General features: G+C 45.8%; 1 non-coding gene across 1 annotated transcript; it reads right to left on the bottom strand.

Annotated features, from left to right (window-relative positions):
• Window positions 1-6,340: 6,340 nt before the first annotated feature.
• Window positions 6,341-6,449, bottom strand: LOC120705374. The gene has a single exon (XR_005687955.1). It is a non-coding gene; the product is annotated as a small nucleolar RNA R71 (small nucleolar RNA).
• Window positions 6,450-6,715: the final 266 nt, after the last annotated feature.

The following is a 6,715-nucleotide window of genomic DNA, read 5'->3' as shown; positions in this document are numbered from 1 at the left end:
TGATGATGGGTCCCACATGTGCAAATGAGTCAGCAGAAGGCAGCTTCTGTTGTAAAAACATGTTCTTGTTTTTTGCATATCACCTGGAGTTCGACAAGAATTGCGGAATATAGACATGTTTTTTTAAGTACGAATCAGCAAAGCAACAAATAAAAAGATAAAAACAGGACCTTGTTACCAAAACACCGAGTGGCACAATGGTTTGCGCAATACATTCTCGTTTTCGAGATATAGGTTCGAATCATGTCTCCACCAAGTTTTTAAATTTATTTTAATTTAAAGTGCTATTAAAAATACACATCATGCACACACTTGTGGGTCCTACCTATCGGTGACACAACAGTGCGGGGTTCTTCGCGTAATCCTCCTGTGCGCGTTCGTGTTTGTGACTGAAACACGGGTCCCACCTGTCGGCGCTGGTTCTTCACCTGTTCTTTGTCAGTTCTTTATCAGTTCTTAATGGTGCTTATTATATTTTGGATTGAATCCAAAGCAAAAAATTTAAACAAGTATAGATTTCCCATACGCAAATCATGCATTTTTTTGTAATTTCGTAGAATTACATTATCCACCAGGTGCACTAGATTTTATTGCAGAATATGGGTTTGATTTCTAACATTCTTTGACAAACATGATGTTTACTCACCATAGTCTCCAATAGAGATGAAAATTGACAAGTACCTTTTGGGAGTATGGACATCTTATACCCCACTACTCATTTGTCATTAACCCTGTCAAAGAAGCAATACTTGGATACATGGTCAAGTATCCTACCACAACACCACAAGAGCCATAAGGATGTACTCATCCTTCCTAACACATTCATGGAAAATATGGACTCAACAATTGTTTTAAGTTGTATAAGGTTGGATTTGTTAAGGAACATGCTGCAAACAACATAATTAATTTATAACTACACTTGTTCAAAATTAAAGCAGTGGCAAACATTTGAAATTGATAATAATGTCTCCTTTACATGTTCTCAATATGGAAGCGTAATTTTGTTTGTCCCCGATAGGTAGGACCCACGACAGTGTGATTACGTGTCCGCCCTATAAAAGCACAATTTTCTTAAAGCCAATACCGTGTGACCCCCTAAATCTAATTTTCCGTGGATCCAATATTTTCCCTCCATATTTTTCCTCCAATAATTTTGTTTCAAGTCTAAACTTCCCACACCTAATCCCTTTCCACAGCAGCATATTAGCCATCTCGCGCATGGCCCGGCGGCGGTTCTTCTCCTTCTCCCCTGGCTTCTCGCCTTCATCTGCTACCTGATCTTCGTAGGGGTGACACGCACGCACGTGACGAACTACAATCGTTCCATGGAGAAGGTTGCTGTGACACACTATGAGGCGTCGAGGCTGGTCCAACTCTCGACGGAGTTGACGATTGAGATCACCTTCTGTGTCGCTGCTCAATCAGAGGACGCCATGGCGGATCTCGTCAATCTGCGTGCAACCTGCAAGTCAATGTGCGTGGTGTGCAGCGCCACCAAAGGTCGGCCAACGCCTAGCCCTGTGTCGTGTGCTACAGCGTCGATTCTACCTCGGCCCGGAATATCGTGCGATGCTCATCACCAGACTGGCCACTGTCGGCAACCCGGAGGCCTGCTTCCGCAGTGGGATGTGCCTCGTCTTCGGGAAGCAGCGCGGCGCAATCATGCCGTGCCTCGACCCGCTTAGACGCACCGCGGAGGCGGGCCACAAGGTAGCGATTTACGTCCTAGCCCTCTTGCTCTACAGGCCCAACAGCGGCGATGGCGACGATGACGAGGCCCGGCGGCTCCTGCGCATGGTCGAGGGACCCGAAGCGGGGACACAGGCGCTTCCTTGGAACAACAATACTTGTATGAAATGCCACTGCCGGATCATTTTGGCGCTATGGGACTTGGCGCCGTTGGCGGTTTGTGTGCCGACGCCCGTGCCTCGCCTGGACAATCATCAGTGTGTAGGTCGTGGGTGTGGCGAGCATGCAGGATGGTATGCTTGGTACTCGTGGCGTAGGTTATGCAGCGAGGAGTGTAGGATCTGCAATGAGTGTGATTGGTTCTTCTACATAGTCATGGAAGCATTGAACAAAAAAAACTTTGCGAGGTAAAAACTTTGTGATTGGTGATATATTTTGATGAATATCTTGCAGACAAGATGCTCCAGAAAAGACATTCAGGATTTCAGTTAACATGTTTGCTTTCTTTCTTAACTGCTACTCATCAGGAATTTAGTTAACATCAGGAATTCAATTGTTCTGACAGTTCAGTTGACTGCTTTCTTTCTTTTAGTTAACTGGATTTTAGTTAATATCAGGAATTCAGTTGTTTTGACAGCTCAGTTAATGCTATCTTTCTTTCAGTTAATATTAGGAATTCACTGAGGAGTGCGATGAAGAAGACAAGAGGTTCTTAGATCCTATCAAGTGATGGTCCTTCACTTATTTAGTTGATGTAAATGACAGATTTGTATATATACATTGTTCCTTAACCCCTTTTGTAAAATGCATGACAGATCCGGGAGCTTGCGGAGAGGCTTCGGCATGCTCTCAAGCAAAACTTCAAGAAGTTCAGCAAATAAACTCGAAGCATGTCTCTGATGTTGTGTCTTTGGTCGATGTGTCTCTGAACTTGTGTCGATGTGGACCATGTTTCTGATCCTTAATTAGTGTGGTGTCCTCATGGCTCGGGAAGCCTATGTGTAAACTCAGTCCTCATATATTGTATGCACTGGTTGCCTATCCTTAGTTTGTAACTTAATTTATGTGATGCATGTTACTCTGGTACTTAATTTTTGTGATGCATGTTATTCTGGTACTGTCTATCTAGATGATTTTGTGTGATCTAGAAGAATGTTATTCTAGATGATCTTGTTATTCTAGATGATCTTGTGTGATCTAGGTGCAGTTAAATAGTTAACTAGTTTAATTTATGTAGAAACATTATTAATAAAACTTGATTAAGTTCAATCAATCATCTTTAAAAATATAAATTAAACCGAGTGGGACCCGCACGTCAGCGGGACACACAAAAACGTACTCCTCAAATATGCCAAGCGTTCTGAAAATTTTGTAGCCAGCGATTTAGAAAGTGGTGCCAGTTTTTCCATCCGAAATTTTTTAGAAAGCGCCAAACTACCGCGCTACCATCACTGGGCCCATGTTGTTGCGAAACGCTGTGTTATTTGACTACTACTCGTGCGTCTTCCCCCCCTAATCCCCTCGCAAAACCAATCTAGATCGGTCAGTTAGGGAAGTTCGACGACAGGCGCCGCCAAGTTGGTTCTTACCTTCCACCACGCAGGCGAAGAGGATGCCGACGTCCAGCGAGGCAGCAAGGGGGACCCCTTCCTCGTCGGAAACACTACACACACTTGCGTCGGCATCGGTGATGCTACCTCCAATGTTCACACAAACCTCTGGTACGACGACGTATGAACCTGTCATGTCCACCAGGCCTGGGGTGAAGAATTTGCTCTTTGGGTCACCTTCGTGCCAAAGAGCATCACAATGTTCGGCCGACGAAGATGCACACGACCACGACCAAGATCCAGAAAATTTGCTACCTTCGTCTCAGGACGAGACTGAGACCAGGTACGCTGTTTTCGTGTTCGATCATACCTTGCTACGGCCACCCAAGATTTCATGCATTTGTGCAGGCACTGCTACCCTAGATTTCATGCATTTGTGCATGCGATTTACTACAAATTATTTCAAATAATTGAAATGCCATCGATGAATACGCAGAACAGATGATAGATGGATCATGCATGTCGTTTGCAAGGGGAGTGAGGAGGGACAACAATGTGTTAAGACATATAGAGCTTACGTGGGTCAAATCACATTGGTAACTTAACAACAATGAAATCAAAATTGGGGTATCGGTCTAGGGAGTACATGTACTACAAGAAGAGAAGTGCTGAAGCTCCTGCGGAAACAACACTTAATGAGATCGAGTTTGATTTTGATGTAGAAATAATGATAAAGAGTAACGAGGAAGAGAGGGAGGTCAGAATAGTTTTCTCGAAGAATCCAATAGCAGACCCATCTGTGGCCACAACACCAATAAAATCCAATAGAGTTTTCTTAGATCATGATGAAGAAGAAGAAGTGCAAGAATCTGAATTAGACGCTGTTGATGGTGCTTAAGTGCCAAATCCGGCCGTCAACTAGACTCAATAATAAAGGAAAACTATACGCCTTACTCACATATTTGTGTCACTAACATTGCTTCACAGTTATTTTCGAGTTTTGTACATTTCAGATGAGCAGGAGCGAAATAAGAAGAAAACACGTAGCAGACGCCACACAACTACGCAAAAGATCGCATCTGGCATCACCCACTTACAAAGAGGGCCCACCTGGCAGAGCAAACGGGCGCGCCAAGCATAATGCACACAAGGAAAGATACAAGGGCCCACCTGTCAGCCTACCAGAGGAGGATAAGGACGAGGGGCGCCGGCGGGGGGGGGGGGGGGGGTCGGCCGAACCCTAGGTTCGGCCGAACCTGCCCTGCCTCCTGAGGAGGAGTCGTGGCCAAGGCACCTGATCACCTTCCATATGTGTGTTGGCGGGAAACCGGCCTCCACTAGTATAAATAGGCCTCCCCTCCACTCCTCTCTCACACACACTCTCATTCCACCATTCCAAGAAGGCTCTCCTCTCTCTTGCTCTATTAGCTAGGTAGTGGGGCTAGGCAAGTTCTTCTTTAGCGAGCAAGTCATCCTCGGGGTCATTGAGCAATCCTCGGCTCCCGGTATGACTTTGTATCCGACTTGTCAGACTTTTATTCATAATATAGTGATATGCCATGGTTGCTTTACTATCTTGATAGTTTATCAATCCATGCTTAGTTCATTCATGAGTTATGCTAAGGTCTTGGTTAGGCCTGATGATCCGGGTACGGATAGAGGTTCGTTGTGCTTTCAGGCTTGCTCTAGTGTTTTACTTGTCCATCCGAAGCGTGGTGCTCGGGTATGCGGGATCCATCAGATATGACCGTGCTCCATGGTGTGAATGGGGTAGATGATAGGTGGTGACAACCCTGTCCGTCTGGTGTAACAACTGTGTTGCACTTAGCGAATTCCCCGATGTTTGGGTTCGGTGTAGGAGTTTATGCAAAGAGGTAACAGAACTGGACATTCTCCAGTGCGGGACCTTCTCCCAGCTATCCCATTTTCCTGGCACCTGTAGTCCTAACCATGTCCTAACATGACCCCAGCTTTGGATAGAAGCACTAGGACATCTAACCTAGCCTAAGCTCCAGCTGACTTAACGTAGGATAGAGAAGTCCTTTGTTTTGTCGCTTCTCTCTTTTATTCCTTCCTCTTGGAGTATGGATGTGTGCTGTGTCACATTACCCTTGCTTATTCTTTACCTGGACTTACCCCTGTTAGAGTTTTGCCTATTCCTTGAGGCACAATGCCATGGTTAATGTTGAGTACAGTACCTTTGCCACTGTCGTCCTTTGGGACAAAATAAATAACGATACCCTTACTCTCCGGGTGAAATGCTACAACGGTATACCCGTACGCTTGCGGAACCATTTGTAATTGTAAAGATTATACCACGAGAGTGGCACCCCTTGGGTGCAGTTGCTAGGATGGGTTGGTACCCTCATTTCTAGTGATTGCACTAAGGACCGCCAACAGGCAATTTTGAGGTTGTTGCCGAGGTCTTCATGAACCTGGTATCGACTTATGGCGCCATTGCCGGGTACAGCATGTGAACTAAGTTATTGTGCTGATATTAATCTAGGCTTTGTACTCAGGATATAGTCATTACTCTTTCAGGCTAATGTCACTTTATGTCTTCTTTTATTTTTTATTTGAAAGAAGACATGGGTAGTGTATGACTGGTTTCTCCCTGCCGAAAAACTACATAGACAACCTAGAGAAGCTCATGAGAAGGGCACGACTTCGCATCGTTCCTCCTCTCGCTATTCTCCCGGCACAGGAACCCATTCAAGAAGCACCACTTGTTCCTGAGGCTATGGCTGAAAAGACTCTCCGCGAGTTCTCCGTCCCCTCTACCGACAATGTGGCCACTGGACCCAACATTAATGTCAGGGATGTGAACTTCTAGCTGAAATCAAGCCTCATTAACATGGTGCAGGCTAGCCCATTCTGTGGCAAGCCGAATGAGGACGCCAATCCACATCTGCAGAACTTTCTGGAGCTCTGCGACACCGTTGTGATACGGGGTGTCGCTGCCGATGTTATCAAGCTTCGTCTGTTTCCCTTCTCCCTACTGGGGAAGGCAAAACAGTGGTTCTACAAGGAAAAAGACATCGACACCTGGGCCAAATGCTCCAAGGTGTTCCTCGCAAAGTTCTTTCCACTGGGCAAAACATATGCCCTGTGCAGGAAGATTTCAAGGTTCCAGCAGACGGGGATGGAATACATCCCAGAAGCATGGGAAAGGTTGCAGGAATACATCCTGGCCTGTCCCCACCACGGCATGGATGATTGGCTCATCCTCCAAAGCTTCTACAACGGGCTCACGACGACATCCATAGCCAATATTGATGCTGCTGCTGGAGGAGCCTTCCTCGACCTAACCATCGCCAAAGCCAAAGAATTGGTTGAGATGATGGTCTCCAACCAGGGGTGGAGTGATGAACGACTTCAACCCCGCATGAAAGGCATGCATACCATCGAGACTGATATGATCGTCACCAAGCTGGACCTCCTACTGAAGCATCTCGGTGAAACGGCCGAATTCAAGA

This window comes from Panicum virgatum, chromosome 4K (genome assembly GCF_016808335.1).
Source record: "Panicum virgatum strain AP13 chromosome 4K, P.virgatum_v5, whole genome shotgun sequence".
Taxonomy (NCBI): domain Eukaryota; kingdom Viridiplantae; phylum Streptophyta; class Magnoliopsida; order Poales; family Poaceae; genus Panicum; species Panicum virgatum.
The sequence above is the reverse complement of the archived record's forward strand: the minus strand, read 5'-3'. Positions and strand labels throughout refer to the sequence as shown.